The sequence below is a fragment of the Chionomys nivalis genome, chromosome X (assembly GCF_950005125.1).
Source record: "Chionomys nivalis chromosome X, mChiNiv1.1, whole genome shotgun sequence".
In the NCBI taxonomy this organism is placed as follows: Eukaryota; Metazoa; Chordata; class Mammalia; order Rodentia; family Cricetidae; genus Chionomys; species Chionomys nivalis.
In genome coordinates this window covers 98,786,545-98,809,961 of record NC_080112.1, presented here as the reverse complement: position 1 = coordinate 98,809,961, position 23,417 = coordinate 98,786,545, and the positions used below count along the sequence as shown (strand labels likewise).

At 41.3% G+C, this 23,417-nt stretch overlaps 1 non-coding gene across 1 annotated transcript; it reads right to left on the bottom strand.

Moving 5' to 3' along the window:
* Positions 1-5,073: 5,073 nt before the first annotated feature.
* Positions 5,074-5,145, bottom strand: Trnaa-cgc (transfer RNA alanine (anticodon CGC)). Its single transcript has one exon. It is a non-coding gene; the product is annotated as a tRNA-Ala (tRNA).
* Positions 5,146-23,417: the final 18,272 nt, after the last annotated feature.

Genomic DNA, 23,417 nt, shown 5'->3' with positions numbered 1-23,417 from the left:
AATCATCACAAACTGGTTCTGGGAGGCACATATGTGTCTAGGCACTGATACACTGAAAGGCGTCTTTCTCAGCAATAGAAACCCCGACTAAGTGGAAAAGAGAAAAATATTTCAAGAATGGTGACATCTATGCATCCATAAATGTAGGAGAAGACCCAAGTTTTCCAGAAGGTCAGTAAAACAAAGCAGACTCAGTAAGGATAAAAGACCCAAGTTTTCCTCATATATCTAATCTAGAATTAAATGCATTTATGAGTGTGGCTGTGTGTGGTCATGCTTGCATGTCATAAAACTAGAAAACAGACCATGAGGAGATGAACACGAGCTTAAAAGAGAATGGAAAAGAGAGGGCAGTGAAATATGTGGGCCATGAAAGCAGAACGTGCAACAACTTGTAGATGAAAGCACAAAGGAAAAAAATCTATTTCTAAAACAATGTTGAGTAAACCAGGAAGCGTATGAACCCAAGAAATACATGAAATGATTGATATAGTCAGACTTCAGAAAAGAAAAGCAAAGAAAAAAACTTGAGATCACGTTGAAGGAATTCTGTTTCTGGTAGAAGAAAAAAGACAAAAAGACAACCACGTAATTATAATGAGGCATGTAGTCCAAGGGATAAAGCACAATATTTATTGAAGTGCTGAATAAAAGCAATTATCAAACCTGAATCTCTATGTCTACATAAATTATTCTGCTGGATTATCATGGAGATAAAAAGACATCATCAAAAGTAAACGTAAGTGTTTATCAATATGAGACATGCTGCTATAAAGGACTAAAGGAAGTTTCTAAAACAAACAAATCTTAGAGAAAACAGAGATATCTGGAAGAAAGAACAATAACAACAATGCAGAATATGATTAAATATATATACATTTCCTTTTCCTTTTAATATCTCTCAGTTCTGTATGATGTTTGAAGCAAAAAGTATAAGTGATGTGATGTGATGTGGTCCTCTATAGACGTAGAGTCAATGTGTTGGAGATTCTGTTCTTACAAGGGGCGATTGTGAAGGAGCTATAATTGCAGTAACATCAAATACAGTTAGACTCACAGGCACTCACGATATTTGAGTAGCACTAACACCGACCAGGAAGATCTGGGATAGCTGATGTAACATACTCACTTCACAGTGCCTTGATCCTTCTACCCAACTGAGATGACAAGGCATTTAGGCACATGGGATCACATTTAACCTCAAAGGATTGCTAATGAACAGAAGATGAGGTATTGTTATCGTATTGAATGGTTAAGGATGGGGATAGAGAACTAACTCACTCTTAATGTCCCAATGTTCTGTTCACCTTTCCTGTCTCTCAGACATCACAGCACACTGGATTCTTCCCTATGAACTCCTGCTTCTGGTTGTAGAGATTAAACCCTTTGCCTTTACACTAGAAGGTAGCGTAAGGGAAAAGAAAACTCATGAAATAGAGGAAACCAGGATGAGAAAGCACATAAATCCAAGGGGATGGAATGACGGTGCCTTGTCTGTGCAGACGACATCAGTGGAAGGTACACAATGATGTTTTTCCTCCTCCCAGGTCATCACACCACCCTGAGCACACGCAGTGATACCTGTGCCTGCAGACACATACTGGGAATGTGAGCTTGTACGTTTACCATTCCCGTGGCAAGAACTCTCCCTCTCTGTGTGCACTCAGGTCCCTACTTTCATGCCACAGCCCTCCAGGGAAGCTTGAAGGAGGCAAGGGAAATCAGCCAACCATATAAATACACAGGTTTTGTTTTCTCTCCATTCAAGCACTCAAAATGATTCATTGAGCTGGGCATCATTACTTCCTTTCCATACAGGGGCTCAGAGCGTGAAATGCTTAGATCCAGGAATTTCTCCAGAGGCACCAGATGAACACGGATGTCATTTTAAATGGATTCCTCTGGCCAATACTGGGACAAAGGGAGCATGGAAATAGAGAACAGCAGTAGAGGAAAACAGTTTGGGAAAAGGGGTGTTGAGCCATACTGATATAAGTCAGCACATGAGTAAAGAACTATGGAGATAAGTAAGCAGTATACTAAACACCAGGTCACCATTGAAGAGGACCAGGAGAATTATAACACATAGCCTATCACAGCAGTAAGTGACTTTCACACACACACACACACACACACACACACACACACACACACACACACACACGACACCTCTCACTCTCACTCTCCTAGCTCCCTGGTATTTACTGAGATCTCAAGGGGTACAATCACGTTACACCAGATTCATCTCTGACCACACACGGGATGGTGAGACCTACTAAATTATGTGGTTTGAGTGAGATTCCTGTGACGATGGCCATGGACTTGTCTCTGGGACATTTCTCTCATTTGTTTCAGACTGTCAATAGTAACCTGTAAATGCTGATAAGGAAATAGGGACAAACTGCATTACACATCAAATAAAGTTTTCATCAGGGGATAATCCATGCTTTCAACAAAAAAAATCCTTTGTAAGTTTCATTGACACTTGGTTCCTGACAGTTTACAGAAGATTTAATAATTTGTTCACAGAAAAAAACGATATGTATGAATTGTGTTTAAAAAATAATAACAGTTATAGATGAATCAAAAAGTACAAATATTTGTGAATAATCCGAACACAGAGATCCATAGTGCTGATAGCCTGAAAGATTTCCAAACATTGCTGAATTGGAGACAACCTGTCTTAACAAAGGAAAACTATGTTCATGGCTCAAACAATTCATTATTAGTAAGATGTCTGGTGATTCAAAACTGAGCTACAGATTCAAGGCAGTAACAATAAAACTGCACTTATTCTTTTTAAAAATTGAGGGGATAACTCTAAACATTGTAGATTAAATACATAGCTTGTGGAAAAATCTTAGAAACAGACAAATGTTAGAGAACAGCATTGCCTGATAGGAGACCTCTGTTTGAACCTACAGTAATTGGACCAGCATGCTATTGAATCAAAGTTGGCAAGAAAAATCCAAAACCAACAGTCCACGCTCACATCCACACATTTACAGACCACTGCCTATATCGAGTCAACATTTTTCCTGTACCCGATGCTGGCATCACGCTTGTGTGTAGTGCTTGTCGTGTGTGCTGAGAAGAACTGACCACACTCCTGCCGCAGCCTCCCAGGCACTGGGGTTACTGGCATATATATCATGTGTGGATTACTGGAGAACTGATGTTTCACAAATAAACAAGGAAATTTGATGCAGAAAGATGGCCTTTCAGGAAGCAACGCTGAGGCAAGTGTATATCCAAACCCACAAATAGAAACTAGGACTTACATCGTATCATATGTGAAAACCATTCAAATAGATTCCAGATGTAAAAATATAAAAATCAGTCTATAAATGTCAAACAGAACACAAGAAGAAAATCCCTGTCACTGGGTGCCAGGCAAAGATTTCGCAGACAAGACACCGAATAAAAACCGTAATTGAAGAACTAGAGAAGGTGGGATCTTACAATTTAAAATCTCCTGCTCTTCCAAAGACATGGATGAGAATTGAGATGATAAGTCTGAGGCTAGGAGAAAAGTTAGAAATACATACATCTGATAAAACATTTCTATGAAACATGCACAAAACCTCAAATGTCAGTCAGAAAGTAGTAATTGAGACCCGTGAAAGATTTCGGGTGTGCTTTTCAAGGGGGCATTGATAGGGTCACCCCTTTATAGAGATTGATTAGAGATATTAAGGCCATAGGCAGCGTCGCAGGGATTCTGAGGAGAGATCAGGGCCACCTGGCAGGGTGGGCCCCACGGAAATGGAAATTAAAATGCCAGACTGGTGCCAAGCACAAAGTGTCCCACACCTGCAACCCCTTCACGAGGCAGCCAAGGCAGGAGAATCACTGAGAGTTCTGAGCCAGGGTAGGACACAGTGAAATGCTGTCTCAAATCCAAACAAAACCGCAGATTACTAAAAAGAAAATCCTCTAACCAAGTGCGTATTTTAGTCCTCATCTGAGACATGTAGGGAATTATTGACTAGCATTTAGGCTTTCCCTCTTAAATCTCACCGATTCATCGGGTGAGCAATCTCATGGCCTTTTCACAGAGAGGGGCATATACAGATGGGCCCGGGAGAAGGGGGCTAGAGGACAGGAAGGTGCTCACTGGTCATCCAGTGGTAAATAAGGCTGGGAATAAATAGCTGAATATTTACTCATTCGAATAATATTAAAACTGTTCAAATAGAAAACAATTGCTTTCTTTTCTGTTTGCCCAGAGATCTGACTGACTGCAACTTGGAAAGAAGACGGCCCTGCTATCTCCCTTCCCTCTTAAATCTCACCGATCCTATGGGCGAGCAATTTCATGCACAGAGTGGGAAGTCGGGATCACAGAGTGCTCATTCGGCCTCATCTCCCTCCCGCTCGCTCTCCCACAACTCCCCTCCTGGACAATGGCTCCAGCACAGCCCGGTACAGAACAGCACAGGAGGAGGCAGAATGCTCCCAAGTCCGTCTCCTTCCGGAGATACACAGGCTGCAAACCCCGAGGTAGGAGTGGTCCTACTTGGGTCTGGAATCCCCGCATCTGCCTCCCAACTTTTAGGAAGAATCTGGTGCTCACCTCCGGGAATCCATAAGCTCAACTCAGTCCAAACACCAGGAACTGAATGCTCCTTTCCACGACATGGCCCGGTCGCCATTTGAAAATGGTCGCCATAATGACCCCGGTTTCTATGACAACCGCAATGCTGCCTCCCCTGTAGTAACCAGGAATGGCTCCGCCCAGCCCTCCCTTTCCTTCTCTCATTGCAAGAACTCTTCACCCTCGTTTTCACCCAAGAAAGCATTATCTGAGAAACTGTCCCCACTACGAAAGCAGAGCTTTCCTTTTTTGTTCGATCTGTGAACAAAAGCGTGCCCACGTTCTACTCACCAGACCATGGCGGTGTCTATGGAAAAGTCGTCACAAAGATAAACATTGCTGTCACGGTGACAAATGAACAATTTCATCCAATAATTAGCTATGCATATATGACCTCATCACGGGAATTTGAAGGCTGGGACACCTTGCACAGAAACATCCTGAAAAAGAAAAGTCAAAGGTTAAAAGTATTGTGTTGGAGATGCCGGGGCTCGAACCCGGGGCCTCATATATGCGAAACATGTGCTCTACCTCTGAGCTACATCCCCACACCTGTTAACAGCTTCATCAAAGCCTATGTGAATTCAGACAGACCGAGCCAACACTCAGCGTCTCTGCACGGGTCTGCATCAGGTCCTTTGAGCATACTGGATTCCAGGTTAAGTTTAGTGTTTTGATAGGATTCTTGGGACATTCGTTGCATGAGAAAATAATCTGTTTTCAATCAAAGGAAAAGTAAGAACAATAAAAATAATAACAACAAACCTTTGAAGCAAGGTAAGCTAACAATGAATGATACTTCGAATTACTCAGTCCCATCAATTTTACTTCAACTTTACCTTGCAGGTGGTCCCACATGCCAGTATCATGCGGAATTAATAATTATATGTTGCTGATTACTGATATGCGGTCATATCTGAGAGTGTGAGTAGCCTCTTTCTGCACAATGTATTTGCCTCTTCTCCGTTTGTCCATGTACTCCACTTATTGCCATGTAAAACTACTTCACATGTTTTTGTTGCTCTAATATTTCTTCTTTGGTCGTTTAGAGGTCTTTCAGTGGTCTCCTGTATTGAATTCATGTGCCTGAGTTGTGGAATTTATATTCTATGTTCTTTTACTACTATGTGCTCTAGCCAAGCATAGTGGTACATACTTCTAATACCAGGGAATCTATACTGTCAGGCTAGCCTTGGCTACATAACAAGACCATTCCTTAAACAACTACAGTAAAAAATGTTTTAGTCTTACCTTATGTACGTCCTGTTCAATTCCCAGAGTCAGGCATGTCATGAAGAATTTGTGGTACCTTTTTTTTTTTGGAGAATGGCATTTAAAACCAAATAAGTGGTTGGGTGTAGTGGCATGCACTTTTAATCCCAGTGCTTGATAGTCAGAGACAGTGGATCTCTGTGATTTCTGTGCTAGGCTGGTGAACATAATGAGTTTTGGGACAGCTAGAGCTATATAGTCAGACCTTTCCTCAAAAAACAAAAACAAAAACCCAAGAACAAGAACAACAAAAAAGTTTAAATCAAGGATGTGAGTGTCTGCCATACTCATCGCTGTGCTCTATAATCACAGCTCATCCTTAGTTAATACATCAAGCTCATATGTACACACTTAGTAATTTGCAGATGAATATATGTAGGATCTACCCCAGGTATTCAAGTTGTGTCTCTCCTAGGCCATGGCTGACAGCCTGGAACGTGCACTTTCCCCGCTCATTTCTGTGCTTAGGATCATGTGCTTTGCAGTCATACATGTGTATGAAGAGAGGGCAGTGCTATCTCAGTAGCAGGATGTGGCAGACATTCAATTAGAACCTCATGGAAAGAACATGAAGCTGGGATCCTCTTAAAAATCTACTCTATAGGTACTAGCTGCCTTTCCTCCCTGGAGATGGAGAACTGTGTGGCCAGAGATCCTCAGCTTGGTTACAGATCACTATCACCTTACAATCCTTTTCTAAACTCTTAACTGGCATTATCTTATTGCTGGAAGCAGGACTTCTAGATCAAAAGCCATTCACGCTATTAAATGAAATAATGTGCAGAGAGAGGAGATTTGTCCACTTGGCAGGGTTCAAAGACATAGTCGGCACATTAAAATTTTTAGCAGTTTGTATAGACAGAAATTCATGAATACTTTATTTCCAAACTACAGGTGGTTTGGAGTCAATTGAAGCAGCAATGAGGGGTAACGTTTATGAACTGCTCTCAGAAGGATGAATTCAAACACATTTGGTTGGTTAAAGTAAAACTTTCTAGTTAGAGGTTAGTTTGATGGCTTCATGTTGATTAAGACCAACACTTGTTTTAATGTTGATGTTTGGCTGGCTTTTGTTTTGCTTATGTAATAACACAAGGGGCAAGAATCATTTTAACTTAAGGTTATCGCCTAAATTAGCTTGCTTAACAGCACCGACAAATGAATGGTTGCCCACTGTCCCTTCATTCTACAAAAGCATTAGGGGTTTCCCAGAAAAACAGAAACAGAAACAAACCCCCCACAACATATAGAGGTTTAATATAGAGGTGTTATGGAATGTGCTCATATGACCATGGACACTCAGGAAGTCACATTACCTGCAACCCATAAGCTGGATACCTATGAAGGCCAGTGCTGCAGGTCAGCTTGAATCTTAAACACCATGGGAGTTGAGCCTAAGGTGTAAGTTGAGCCTTTGTCCTATACTGGAGGCCCAAGGACCCAAGAGTTAGTTGCCGGTGCAAGTTTCCCGAATTTAATGGACTAGAAGCTGGAGTTCCACTAACTCGATGGATTAGATTCAGCTTCCTCGCACTGTTGAAGGTGCATGGATCTGCCTTAGTCTACTGACTGAAATTCTAAGCTCTTACAGAATCAAAAGACTCAGAAACTTCTGACCATCTGGTGGCATAAAATAGCCATCAAAGCCAGACATTGTCAGCTCCTATCTCTATTAACAATTGGATCTTCTTGGATTTCATGAGTCTGTTTTTTGGAAGGCTCTTTACAGTTGTTGAATTTGGAGATTCCTGAGAGTTGCCAGGGTTAGCAAATGAAGATACACATAATCCGCTGAAAGTCAGCTTTTAACTTTTTAAAACTTTATTAGTGTGTGTGTGTCTGTGTGTGTGTGTGTGTCAAGGTATGCATGTGAAGACTGGAGAACACTGTGGTGTTGATTTCTTCCACCTTTGCTTGGGTTATGGGAATCAAACGAGTTTGTCAGGCTTGAATACCAAGCACTTTTACTTTCTGAGCCATTTCACCAATCTCTGAATCTCAGTCTCAACAAAGAAAATCATATATACCACAAACAGGAAAAGATACATGTGTAGGATTAATTTTTTTTTTTTTTTTTTTGGTTTTTCGAGACAGGGTTTCTCTGTGGTTTTGGAGCCTGTCCTGGAACTAGCTCTTGTAGACCAGGCTGGCCTCGAACTCACAGAGATCCGCCTGCCTCTGCCTCCCAAGTGCTGGGATTAAAGGCGTGCGCCACCACCGCCCAGCTAGGATTAAATTTTAATTGATCTAAATTAACATCTGGCATGTAGAAGTCCCAGCTATGCTAGAGACTGAGGCCAGAGAATCACAATTTCAAGACTGCAGATTGAATTTAAGGCCAGAATGGGCAAGTTAGTAAAATCCTGTGTCAAAAATTTAAAAAGTAGAAAGAGGGTTGGGATTGCACCTCAGTGACAGACTTCTGGTCTAGCAAGAAGAACTCAAATTCAGTCCTAGCCCTGCAATGATAACCAGATCACCGTCACTTGGCAACAGTGCAGGCTGTGTGGGGTAGCCCTAACATGCTCCCACCTGACGCATCCACCACTGTTTAGCTAATGAACGGGCTTTCGCAGGTGTCTTGAAGGATGCAAATATTTTGCTCTGAAAGAAAGGCCAAAGCATGAAAAGGAGGGCTGTGGGGAGGCATGTCTAATATGAAGAACAGCCTATACATCTTGGTTGTCATAGAAGCTTGACGTCAATATGGCGACCAAAAGAATAGAGCAATTATTTTTCTGATGTTTTGATTCAGTTTTGATATCTGACTATTACATAACTGTATGTTACTCTCTCTCTCCATGCCTTTTCTCAACTGCCTCCCATTCTTCTCAACCCCTCTTCCTCCCTACCAGTCTGATTCACAACTATTGGTTTTCTTTCGTGACTGATTTAGTTTAAGCAGGCCATCTATGTGACTATTGGATGAGAGCTATCCTTTGGAGTCTGCTGGGATCACACAACTAAAGTAACGACTGCCCATCCTCCTAAATCTATCAATAGCAAGCAGCTCATTCGTGAGGAGCAGGGTTCTTCCTCCACCCATTCCTGACCGTTAATGGGTCTATTCTGCTAGCGGCCCCAGTGCAGTCATGAAGACAAGTGTGACCTGGTGAAAGAAGCAGATTCCAATCACTTGGTATCTGAACTTAGTTGGCAACAACTTACATCTGTCTGGTTATATTCTGAGACATCGCTGGGTACCATCGTAGCACAATAAAACCTATGACATTATTATTTTTGAAAAATAGGGAATTGTTGTACCTAAAATTTTTGTACTTAAAATTCATAACTTTAGTGAGGATTTGAAAAATTCCTAATTTTTAAAGCACTTTTAAATGGTTAAAAATTGGTTTTATGAAAGAAGGAATATTATAAAATCAAATTTCCAGAAAGATATAACCACCTTCAAATATCAGAATCTATCTGAGACATACATAAAAAACCACTGATTACTATTTAAGACGGTGGTATCAGTGAAGTTCCAATGATCTTGTGTGTGAGTATTTTGATGCTTATTTCACAGACAGGAAAGAAAAGTGGTAGGACTGAAAAAAAATTAACTTACAAAAATCGGTACCCCTTATACATAAACAACAAACACACAGAGAAAGAGATCATGAACACATTCTGATTTACAATAGCCATTGATTTTAAGTAGTGGTATTGTCCATCTCTTTGACTTGTTTTTACGATGATAGCACTATTGGTAGTTTGTTTCCTTCCTTCCTTCCTTCCTTCCTTCCTTCCTTCCTTCCTTCCTTCCTTCCTTCCTTCCTTCCTTCCTTCCTTCCTTCCTTCCTTCCTCTCTCCCTCCCTCTCACCCTCTCTGAGGATTTGGGGAGTTCACACCTCCCAACATAATCCACTCCTCCCCCATTTCCCTTCAGAAAAGGACTGCCCTCCCTGTGATATCAATCCAACATGACATAACAAGTTACAATAAGACTAGGCACAAACCTTCATATTAAAGCTGGGCAAGGGGACCGAGTGGGAGGAAAACAGTACCAGGAGCTGACAAAGAATCATAGACAACCCCTGTTCCCACTGGTAGAAGTTCCACAAGAAGATATGCGGAGGGTTTAAGTCAGTTCCATGCTGGTTGTTGATTCAGACACTTGGGCCCCTATGAGCCCAGGTCTGTTGATTTCATGGGATTTTTTGTAGTGTTCTTGACCCCTCAGGCTCCTACAATCCTTTCTCCCCTTCTTCCACAGGATTCCCTGAGTTTGACTGTGGGTCTCTGCAATTGTCTCTATCAGTTGTTGGATGAAGCCTCTCTGATGATGATCATGCTAGGCTCTTGTCCATGAGGTTAGCACTATATCATTAGGAATCATTTCTTTTTTTTGCTGCTTCTATCCTAGGTCTCTGGACTATCCAGTCTCTAGTTCCTGGTGCTCTAGAAAGTATCAGGGAAACATTTATTTTCAAAACATGAGCCATTCTGACAAGAGCGAAAAGGAATCTCAAAGTAGTTTTAATTTCTATTTCCCTGATAGCTAAGGTTGAATACATTTTCGAGTATTTATGGGTCATTTGTGTTCCTTCCTTTAAGAACTATCTGTTCAATGTGTTAGCCCTACTGATGAGAGGAGTAAGGATCTCTTATATTTAATTTCTGCAATTAATTATGTATGCTGAATATTAACCTCTGTCTGAAATATAGCTGGCAGAATATTCTTGTTTTTCTGAAAGCTATCTCCTCATTCTGCTTATAACTTCTTCTGCTGCAAGGGCATACTTAATTTCATAGAATCCTGTTTGTTAATTTTTTTTAAATTTATTTATTTATTAAAGATTTGTGCTTCCTCCCCGCCACCACCTCCCATTACCACCCTCCTCCCCAAGCAAGTCCCCCTCCCTCATCAGTCCAAAGAGCAGTCAGGGTTCCCTGCCCTGTGGGAAGTCCAAAGACCTCCCACTTCCTTCCAGGTCTAGTAAGGTGAGCATCCAAACAGCCTAGGCTCCCACAAAGCCAGTACATGCAGTAGTATCAAAACCCAGTGCCATTGTTCTTGACTTCTCAGCAGTCCTCATTGTCCGCTATGTTCAGCGAGTCTGGTTTTATCCCGTGCTTTTCCAGACCCAGTCCAGCTGCCCTTGGTGAGTTCCCAATAGGTCATCCTCATTGTCTCACTGTGTGGGTGCATCCCTTGTGGTCCTGAGTTCCTTGCTCGTGCTCTCTCTCCTTCTGCTCCTGATTTGGACCTTGGGATTTCAGTCCAGAGCTCCAATGTGGGTCTCTGTCTCTGTCTCCTTTCATCGCCTGATGAAGGTTAATATCCAGGAGAATGACTATATGTTTTCTTTGGGTTCACCTTCTTATTTAGCTTCTCTAGGATCACAAATTATAGGCTCAATGTTCTTTATTTATGGCTAGAAACCAATTATGAGTGAGTACTTCCTGGCTTACCTCACTCAGGATAGTGTTTTCTATTTCTGTCCATTTGCATGCAAAATTCAAAAAGTCATTGTTTTTTACTGCTGAGTAGTACTCTAATATGTATATATTCCATACTTTCTTCATCCATTCTTCCATTGAAGGGCATCTAGGTTGTTTCCAGGTTCTAGCTATTACAAACAATGCTGCTACGAACATAGTTGAGCATATACTTTTGCTGTATGATAGGGCATCTCTTGGGTATATTCCCAAGAGTGGTATTGCTGGGTCCATGGGTAGGTTGATCCCGAAATTCCTGAGAAACCGCCACACTGCTTTCCAAAGTGGTTGCACAAGTTTGCATTCCCACCAGCAATGGATGAGTGTACCCCTTACTCCACAACCTCTCCAGCAAAGGCTATCATTGGTGTTTTTGATTTTAGCCACTCTGACAGGTGTAAGATGGTATCTTAAAGTTGTTTTGATTTGCATTTCCCTGATTGCTAAGGAGCTTGAGCATGACCTTAAGTGTCTTTTGGCCATTTGAACTTCTTCTGTTGAGAATTCTCTGTTCAGCTCCGTGCCCCATTTTATAATTGGGTTGATTAGCTTTTTACACTCTAGTTTCTTGAGTTCTTTATATATTTTGGAGATCAGACCTTTGTCAGTTGCGGGGTTGGTGAAGATCTTCTCCCAGTCAGTGGCTTGCCTTTTTGTCTTAGTGACAGTGTCCTTTGCTTTACAGAAGCTTCTCAGTTTCAGGAGGTCCCATTTATTCAATGTTGCCCTTAATGTCTGTGCTTCTGGGGTTATACGTAGGAAGTGGTCTCCTGTGCCCATGTGTTGTAGAGTACTTCCCACTCTCTCTTCTATCAGGTTCAGTGTGTTCGGACTGATATTGAGGTCTTTAATCCATTTGGACTTGAGTTTTGTGCATGGTGATAGATACTGTTTGTTAATTTTTGATAATTTTTCTGATAATAGAGTCCTAAAGGAACACCCTGCCTAGACTTCTATCACTAAGGGCTTCCCGTATATATGCCTCTAACATTGTCAATGTTTGAGGTCTTCTGTGAAGACTTTTCAGGCATTTTGAATTTGTGTGTGTGGGTGGGTAAATCTAGTTTTATTCTTTGGCATATGGAAATGCAGTTTTTCCACCATTGTTTGTTAAAGAAGCTGTCTTAAATTGTATGCTTTTAACAGCATTACCAGTGGGGTTTTTTTTAAATCGTTTTTATTGACCTATATATTTTTTTCCACTACCTTCCTCTCTTCCCCCTCCAATTCTACAATCTCTCATGGTCCGCGTACTCCCAGTTTACTCAGGAGATCTTGTCTTTTTCTACTTCCCATGTAGATTAGATCCCTTTATGTCTCTCTTAGGGCCCTCATTGTTGTCTAGGTTCTCTGTGATTGTGAATTGTAGACTGGTTTTCTTTGCTTCATGCCTAAAGTTACTTATGAGTGAGTATATAAGATAATTGTCTTTCTGGGTCTGGGTTACCTTGCTCAATATGATGTTTTCTAGATCCATCCATTTGCCTGCAAATATCAAGATGTCGTTATATTTTTCTTCTGTTTAGTACTCTATTGTGTAAATGTACCACATTTTCCTTATCCATTCTTCGGTTGAGGGGCATTTAGGTTGTTTCCAGGTTCTGGCTATGACAAACAATGCTGCTATGCACATAGTTGACCACATGTCTTTGTGGTATGATTGAGCATCCTTTGGATATATAACCAAAAGTGGTATTGCTGGGTTTGAGGAAGGTTGTTTCCTAATTTTCTGAGATATTGCCACACTGACATCCAAAGGGGTTGTACCAGCTTGCACTCCCACAAGCACTGCAGAAGTGTTCCCCTTTCCCCACAACCTCTCCAGCATAAACTGTCATCAGTGTTTTTGATTTTGGCCATTCTTACAGGTATAAGATGGAATCTCAGAGTTCTATTAATTTGCATTTCTCTGATGGATAAAGATACCAGTTTTTTAACAGTCATAGAAATAGGTTTTTTTGTGTCTGTGAGAGTTTATGCCTGTATTATCTATCCTATTTCAATGGTCTTGATGTCTGTTTTCGTGTAAGTTCAATGAAGTTTTTTTCTTTGACAAATCCACACAAATGTACAACATATTTGAATTTTTATCCCCTATTGTCTTCTCTCATCACCCCTCATTAGTGCTATACATTTTCTTTCTGGCAAGTTTTCAAGTTTCAAGTATTTTATTACTGTATTTGGGGGTTTGTTGTTTCTTTGTTTGAGACCTAGTAAATATAATTAATGTTGCTTGCATGAGCATAGTTGGGAGGCTATGAACCATACTATTTACAAGTTAGCAATGGCTATAATATCAAAAATAATGGTTCCTCATCCCCCAGAACTTGTCACTTCCATGGATTTCTCAGATGCCTATGGTACTTCATATCCTTCTCCCTACTCATCATGAAATGTTTATTGGGCTCATCTTGTGCTGTTTTTCTTCAGTTTGAAAATACAGTTACTCTGGATTCATAAGTGGAACAGTCGTATCACTTCCAGAAGATAGACAGCGTTTCCCAGCATTTATCCTACACCCAGCTTCTATTTTCTTTCTACCCCCAGTTCTGCAATGTTCCCTGAACCTTGGAAAGGAACTGGAGATATTCCATTTGGAGATGAGCAATCAGCAAGCAGTTATTTTTAGTTCTTTGGCAAGTTACACATCTACACATCTCTTCATTGTCATCCAATGCAAAAAAAGCTGCCTTCATTCCATCCTTCCTTTATTTATTTATCTGTCTATTTATGTTTGTTAGTTTGTTTGTTAGTGACAGGGTCTCTCTCTGTGTATCTCTGGCTGTCCTGGAACTCGCTCTGTAGACCAGGCTGGCCTTGAACTCTCAGATATTTGCCTACCTCTGCCTCCTGAGTACTTGAACTAAAGGTGTGCACCACCACTGCCCTGCTGAACAGAAGGATGAGAGGAGCACTATTGTATGGATATAAATGGAAATATTTATGGCATATGTGGTTGGTTTATGCCTTTAATTCCAGTAGTATGGAGACAGAGGTGGGCATAGGTCTGTGAGTTTGCTGCCAGGCCTAGTCTACATATCAAGTTCCAGGCCAAACCAAACCAAATACAATCCATATATATTTAGAAATCAGCTTGATAATATTTATTCAGCAAGACAGCAGCAGAAATTTCCACCTTGTACCCGTGAATTTCCTACCCACGGATTATTGACCAGTATTGTAATACCAGGCATGGATTCCTTCCTGTGAAACAGCCTTCAAATGCAACCAAGGTAGTTCATGCCCCAAGTAACTGTCATTCTGCTATTGCAACATCAGGTGAATATTTCCTAACATACCAATGATGTAGATTACAGGACTCACAGATGCATAAAACCATCAATGAGTTTTCTTTCTCCGGTAGAATGAATCTCTCCCTTTGGCATCAGGAAAGGTGGCTAGCATGTAGGAAGCTTTCAGCTCACTGCCAGCTTGATTCCTTTAGGTTCTGGGACCAAAATATCAAACTATTGAATGTCTTTAGCTGTAGGGGCTGAATTTCTAGTTCTGGTGCATAACCGAAAGCAATAGCAATTGCGTGCATTTTTCGGGAAACCAATGGGGCTTCTTAGATCAGCAACTCATAGTGAGGTACCTGATATCTGGCACTAAGGGGTGTGTGTGTGTGTGTGTGTGTGTACAAACGAGTGCAGATACCTGTTGAGGACAGAGGCATCAGATTCCTCTGGAGCTGGAGTTGCAGGCACTTGGGAGCTTCCTAAGGCAGCTGCTGGGAAGTGAACTGAGGTCTTCTACAAGAGATTTCTTAATCATTTTTCCAGCTCCTGGAGCCTTTGTTTAATAGTCCATGACTTCTAGAAATAGCATTATTTGTATATATGCAGGGTATCTCTGTTCAAATACTTTCCAAAAGTTTTTTAATTAGCTTATAAAATAGTAGTTTCTAAGTGGCCTTTTAAATTTATTTACTTATTTTACATTCTGGACACAGTTTCCCCTCCCTATGCTCCTCCAAGTCCCCCAAGTCCACTCTATGTTTCCACTTCCCCAGTCCCCTCCTCCTTCCTTTCTGTTTAAGAAAGGGCAGGTCTCCCATGTGTATCACCAAAACATTACAAAACATGTTACAGTAAGATTGAGCACCTCCCCCGTATTAAGGCTAGGGGTGCAAGGCGATCCTGTATGAAGAGTAGTGCGCCACCACTGCACAGCTCTAATGGATTTTAATACAACCATAGTATTGGCTAGCCATCCCTTACCCTCTCTTCCCTAACCCCTTCTAGCCCCACTTAAATTGTTGGATCCTCAGTGTTCTCCCACACACTTCATTTAAGGCCTCTTCTCTCCCTGCCCATAATGGCCTTTCTCCAGTGTCCTGGCCTTTAGAGACACTCAAATTGAAATAAACAAATTCAAAGCTAAGGTCTACCTATGAGAGAGGGCATATAGTTTTTGTCTTCCCTCATGAACATCGATGCAAAAATTCTCAATAAAATACTGGCAAACCGAATCCAAGAACACATCAAAAAATTATCCATTATGATCAAGTAGGCTTCATCCCAGAGATGCAGGGCTGGTTCAACATATGAAAATCTATCAATGCGATTGGTCTGTAATTCTCTTTCTTGGTTGGGCCTTTGTGTGGTTTTGGAATCAGGGTAACTGTAGCTTCATAAGAAGAGTTTGGCAATGACTCTTCTGATTCTATTATGTGAAACACATTAAGGAGTATAGGTATTAGGTCTTCTTGGAAGTTCTGATAAAATTCAGCATTAAAACCATCAGGTCTTGGGCATTTTTTGGTTGGTAGATTTTTTTTTAAGACAGTCTCTATTTCCTCACGAGTTATAGGTCTATTTAAATTGTTCACCTGGTCTTGATTTAGTTTGGTAAATGGTACTTATCTAAAAACATGTCCATTTCTTTTACATTTTTCAACTTTGTAGCATATAAGCTTTTGTAGTAAGATCTAACGATTCTCTGAATTTCCTCAGTGTCTGTTGTTATGTCCCCCTTTTCATTTCTGATCTTGTTAATTTGCATGTTTTCTCTCTGCCTTTTGATTAGTTTGGATAAAGGTTTGTCGATCTTGTTGATTTTCCCAAAGAACCAGATCTTTGTTTCATTGATTCTTTGCCTGAAGAGAAACATATCTTCCTGGATAATGGAAGTAACATGGTTGCCAGGCAAATATTGGGAGCTCGGGGGTGGGGTGGGGTGGGGTGGGGGTAACGGGAGATGGGGAGAGAAAAGTGAGAAGGGGAGGATGGGGAGAGATTGGGGGAATGGGATGGTTGGGATGGAGGTAGGGTGGATATAGGAGCAGGAAAGTATATATCTTAATAAAGGGAGCCATTTTAAGGTTGGCAAGAGACTTGACTCTAGAGGGGTTCTCAGGTGTCCAAGGAGATGTCCCCAGCTAGTTCCTTGGACAGCTGAGTAGAGGGAGCCTGAAATGGCCCTATCCTATAGTCAAAGTGATGAGTATCTTGCAAATCACCATAGAACCTTCACCTGGCGATGGATGGAGATAGAGACAGAGACCCATATTGGAGCACGGGACTGAGCTCCCAAGGTCCAAATGAGGAGCAAAAGGAAGAGAACATGAGCAGGGAATTCAGGACCGTGAGGGGTGCTCCCACTGAGACAGTGGGGCTGATCTAATGGGAGCTCACCAAGGCCAGCTGGACTGGGACTGATGGAGTGTGTCATCAAACCGGACTTTCTGAAAGTGGCGGTCAATGAGGGCTGACTGAGAAGGCAAGGACAATGGCACTGGGTTTTGATCCTACTGCATGTACTGGCTTTGTGGGAGCCTAGTCTGTTTGGATGCTCACCTTCCTAGACCTGGATGGAGGGGGAGGACCTTGGACTTTCCACAGGGCAGGGAACCTGACTGCTCTTTGGACTGGAGAGGGAGGGGGTGGGGGAATGGGAGGAAAATGGGAGGAAGGGAGGAGGTAAGAATCTTTAAAAAAATTAAAAAAAAAGAAAATATGTCAATGCAGTCCATCATATAAATAAACTGAAAGGAAAAACCATATGATCATTTTATTGGATGCTGAAAAAGCATTTGACAAAATTCAACACCCCTTTATGACAAAGGTCTTGGAGAGATTAGGGATACAAGGATCATACCTAAATAAAATAAAAGCAATATACAGCAAGCCGACAGCCAACATCAAATTAAATAGAGAGAAGCTCAAAGCCCTTCCAATAAAATCAGGAACAAGACAAGGCTGTCCACTCTCTACATATCTCTTCAATATAGTACTTGAAGCAGTACTTATAGCAATAGCAATAAGACAACATAAGGAGATCAAGGGGAATCAAATTGGAAAGGAAGAAGTCAAACTTTTCATTATTTGCAGATGATATGATAGTGTACATAAGTGACCCCAAAAACTCAACCAAAGAACTCCTTCAGCTGATAAATACCTTCAGTGATGTGGCAAAATACAAGATCAACTAAAAAAAATCAGTAGCTCTCCTATACACAAAGGATAAAGAAGCAGAGAGGGGAATCAGAGAAACATCATTTTTCACGATAGCCACAAATCGCATAAAGTATCTTGGGGTAACACTCACTAAGGAAGTGAAATATCTATTTGACAAGAACTTTAAGGCTTTGAAAAAAGAAATTGAAGAGGATACCAGAAAATGGAAGGATCTCCCATGCTCTTGGATGGGTAGGATCAACATAGTAAAAATGGCAGTTCTACCTAAAGCAATCTATAGATTCAATGTGATCCCCATCAAAATCCCAACAAAATTCTTCACAGACCTTCAGAGAACAATAATCAACTTTATATGGAAAAACAAAAACCAAGGAAAGCCAAAACAATCTTATACAATAAAGGAACTTCCGGAGGCATTACCATGCCTGACTTCAATCTCCCATTACAGAGCTACAGTAACGAAAACAGCTTAATATTGGCATAAAAACAGAGACATTGACCAATGGAATCAAATCAAAGACCCGGATATTAATCCATAAACCTGTGAACACCTGATTTTTGTAAAAGGAGCTAAAAGTATACAATGGAGGAAAGAAAACATCTTTAATAAATGTTGCTGGCATAATTGGATGTCAACCTGTAGAAGAATGAAAGTAGATCCATATCTATTACCATGCATTAAACTCAAGTCCAAATGGATTAAAGACCTCAATGTAAATCTGACCACATTGAACCTGATAGAAGAGAAAGTGGGAAGTAGACTGAAACACATGGGCACGCGAGACCACTTCCTATATATAACCCCAGTAGCACAGACAATGAGAGCAACAATGAATAAATGGGACCTCCTGAAACTGAGAAGCTTCTGTAAAGCAAAGGACACTGGCATTAAGACAAAAAGGCAACCTACTGAATGGGAGAAGATCTTCACCAACCCCACATCAGACAAAGGTCTGATCTCCAAAATACATAAAGGACTCAAGAAACTAGACATTAAAATTCTAATTAACCCAATTAAAAAGCGGGGTACTGAACGGAACAGAGAATTCTCAACAGAAGAACTTCAAATGGCCAAAAGACACTTAAGGTCATGCTCAACTTCCTTAGCGATCAGGGAAATGCAAACCAAAACAACTTTAAGATACCATCTTACACCTGTCAGAATGGCTAATATCAAAAACACCAATGATAGCCTTTGCTGAAGAGTTGTTGGTGGGAATGCAAACTTGTGCAAACACTTTGGAAATCAGTGTGGTGGTTTCGCAGAAAATTGTGAGTCAACCTACCTCAGGATCCAGCAATACCACTCTTAGGAATATACCCAAGAGATGCCCAATCATACTACAAAAGCATTTGTTCAACTATATTCATAGCATTATTTGTAATAGCCAGAACCTAGAAACAACCTAGATGCCCCTCAGTGGAAGAGTGGATAAAGAAAGTGTGGAATATATACACATTAGAGTACTACTCAGCGGTAAAAAACAAAGACACCTTGAATTTTGCATGCAAATGGATGGAAATAGAAAACACTCTCCTGAGTGAGATAACCCAGACCCAAAAAGATGAATATGGTATGTACTCACTCATTAGTGGACTCTAGCCATAAATAAAAGACATTGAGCCTATAGTTCACAAGCCTAGAGAAGCCAAATAGCAAGGTGAACCCAAAGAAAAACATATATAGATCCTCCTGGAAATTGGACGCAAACAAGATTGCCAGGCAAAAGTTGGGAGCATGAGGGTGTGGGTAGGTGGGGGTGGGGATGCGGGAAGGGGAGGGGGGGGAGAGAAGGGAGAAGGTAAAGATTGGGGAGAGCTGGGGGGAGTGGGAGGGTAGAGATGGAGGAGGGGCTGATATAGGAGCAGGGAAGAAGTTATTTACATTAAGGGAGCCATTTTAGTGTTGGCAAGAGATTTGGCTCTAGAGGGAATCCCAGGTGTCCACAGGGATGTCCTCAGCTAGGTCCTTGGGCAGCAGAGGAGAGGATCCCTGAACTGGCCTTGCCCCACTATCACACTGATGATTATCTCGAGTATCACTATAGAATCTTCATTTGACGACTGATGGAGATAGAGACAGAGACCCTCATCAGAGCAATGGACTGAGCTCCCAAGGTCCAGTTGAAGAAAAGAAGGAGGGAGAAGATGAGCAAGGAAGTCAGGACTGTGAGGGGTTATTCCTGCCATGACCTGGAATAAAATTTCAAACATAATTTTCTGGAAGATAGCCTACTTAAGAAATAAGAAAGGGATTCCTTTGAGTTAACTTTTGAAAAACAAGATTTAGTAGAGCCAAGTATGATGCATGTTTAATAAAATGGTATTATTAGAAAGTTTTGATCACCCCTGGGGCAGTCCTCCCTGAATTAAGCTAGTAAAAACTAATTTGTTAATCATAAATTTGATTGAATAAATGTTGTGAGAAAATATTACTAGCCCAGTGACTCCTCTCTCATCTCAATTCCCATACAGTAGAAAATATTTGTCTTTTTTTCTTTTTTTTTTTTTTTTTTTTTTTTTTTTGAGACAGGATCTCACTATGTAGATCTGGCTGTCCTGGAACTCACTATGTAGACCAGACTGACTTCTCACAGAGATTCAGCTGCCTCTGCCTTTGTGTGCTGGGAATAAAGGACTGTAGCACTCTGTCTAGCTAAAATATTTGTCTTTTTAGATGGTAATGATTTCCAACTGTTATACAAGGAGGTGGATACTGTCATAAACACTTTGACCTTACTATCAAATACACTCTAAATACCTGCATTTTTAAGCACAGAGGTCTTAAAATTGAACAAACTCTGACACCCACAAAATTAAAAGCTGGGGAGAGGGCACAGCAATCGAGGGCTGCTGACCAATCAGAGAGGCCTTACATAACACAGGGGTCTGAAGTCACAGAGGGATGGGCGGGGCAAGGGGCGGGGCGTCCTATGGAGCTTATAAACTCAGGGCTGTTGAAGGCCACACCAGTGAGAGCCACTCTCTAGCAGGGCACTCACCCGTTCATCTACCAGGCATCTTGTACCACACAGGTGAGAACCTGGTGCCCAGGAGGACCAGGCAAGATGGGGCCTGCCGACATTCAGGCGGTAGTACTTTGTGGCTGAGGGAATCCCATTTCGAAGCCCACTTCACAGTGGCTTTGTTTCATGTGTTGCTGTCTGGAGCGGGATCCTGGGGGTCCCACCTTAGAAGGCCCAAGGGGACAGGCAACTCCTAGGAAAGGGCAAAGGCCAGGAGTAGAGTTGACAGGGGAATCGGGGGTGATCTTTTAGGTTTAATTCTCATCCTTTTGTCCCTTAAACTGGGCACTGGACAGTGACAAGTTATTTGTAAATGGCACAATTCAGACAAATGACCCTGTGCTGCCCCGCAGTTATAAATGTGTGAATCCCAATTTCCCCTGTTTTGAGATTGGTGATGTTCACCTGGTAAAGGAGGACCTTAGGATACCCTTGACTAAAAGGGTTTGAGAGGTGGAAGTTGGGGTGGTGTGGGGTGGAGGGCTCTTTAGTCTAGGCCTTAGGATACCCTTGACTGAAAGGGTTTGAGAGGTGGAAGCTTCAGAGCTGGGGGTGGGGTGGGGTGGAGGGCTCTCTAGTCTACCCTGGTCACTGGAATGTGTCCTAGCCCTGCTAAGATAGAACCAGACCCTGGCTGAAGATCACGGCCTTCTTATCTTTGGAACTAGGACTCAGCTGTATTTGGCATTCCTCATTCTACTAAAGGTTTTGAGTCTTGATCATAAATAGCGACTTTTCTTTTTTCTTTTACACACTCTCTAAGGTTACAAGAAGGTACTATGAGACTTGTAGTTGGCAATGACTAAGTTAATCCCTTCCCTGTCTTATTGCAGTGCTCTAATATACTGACTTTGGACATTCAATAGAAATTAGTAAAGTGTTGTGTGCCTCTCTTTTAGTGTGTGATGCTCACCATCATTCCCAAATCCCCTAAAAGTAGCTGACTGGAAGGTGAAGATGCTCATAGTCTCATTTTACCTTTGCTGGGATTTTAAAAATCAGGCTTTTATTTTCCCCTGGGTTTCTAGAGTATCTTAGCTTCTGGAGCATCTTCATCTGCTGTCATTTGCTGCCACCAGAAATGGACTAAAGCTTTGCAATCAGAGTACCCTAAGAAAACATGACTTTCTAAGACTGGCTGTTTTCTTGTTGAAAATCACAGCGCAAAGTATTCGTTGATATTTTGAATTTTATGAACTTTTAATTGTTATTCCTAATCTGATCATTATTCAAGCAGGTAACGCATTGTTGTTGTTCTTTCAGTCAAGATGGCTGACAAGCTGGACCTGTCGGAAATTGAAAACTTTGACAGATCAAAACTGAAAAAAATTACTACCGCAGAAAAAAATACGCTTCCATCGAAGGAAAGTAAGTCATGGAGGTTTCTAGTTGAGAGGAACAGTGGTGAAAGTTGGCAGAGTCAGTTAATAAACCTAAGTAGTAGTAAGAATTATGATAATTCATGCAGCAATTAAAATATCAAGTAGTTGTCTTTTATTTAGATAATGTACATGGTTTGCATGCTAGGTTGCAGTAATAATAGTATGTAGATTCATTTGTTCTTACAAAATTACTAAAATTACATTAAAGCTACTTCTAGAATATTGGATGTGGTACTATATAAATCTCGATTTTGCCCAGCTTTATTTTAATGTGAATGTTACACATTTTTCAGGATGCAACAGTTTGAATCTATGCTTTCACACACAAAAACTGTGCAACGTGTAGTTTACGTCTTCTAGAAATAGCTATAAAATAAGGTGGAAGGCTAAGTTCAGAGTTTGAGTGTGTTCCAGCTTCCCAGATTCAAAGGATCAGTTTGCTCTTCAGAATAACAACCACCTAGAGAAACTCAAAGTGAACTTTTAAAAGCTGAATGGCATTTTTATCTTGTGAGCTGTAATTGAAAACTCAAGAATTCAAAAAATCATCTGAAAAGACGAAACTTCCTAGTTGTATAAGGATAAAACCGAAGGAAATGCTTACTTACTCCTCATTCCTAGAACACTCTGTGGACAATAACAGTATTTTAACAATATTTTAAATGTATTTTTTAAATATAAACTTTCTATTTATTTATTTATTTATTAAAAATTTCTGCCTCCTCCCCGCCACCGCCTCCCATTTCCCTCCCCCTCCCCCAGTTAACTCACCCTCCCTCAGCAACCCAAAGAGCAGTCAGGGTTCCCTGACTTGTGGGAAGTCCAAGGACCACCCACCTCCATCCTGGTCTAGTAAGGTGAGCATCCAAACTGCCTAGGCTCCCACAAAGCCAGTACGTGCAGTAGGATCAAAACCCAGTGCCATTGTTCTTGACTTCTCAGCAGCCCTCATTGTCTGCTATGTTCAGCGAGTCCGGTTTTACCCCATGCTTTTTCAGACCCAGTCCAGCTGGCCTTGATGAGTTCCCGATAGATCATCCCCATTGTCTCAGTGTGTGGGTGCACCCCTCGCGGTCCTGAGTTCCTTGCTCGTGCTCTCTCTCCTTCTACTCCTCATTTGGGCCTTGGGATTTCAGTCTGGAGCTCCAATGTGGGTCTCTGTCTCTGTTTCCTTTCATCGCCTGATGAAGGTTAATATCCAGGAGGATGACTACATGCTTTTCTTTGGGTTCACCTTCTTATTTAGCTTCTCTAGGATCAAAATATAAACTTCATATA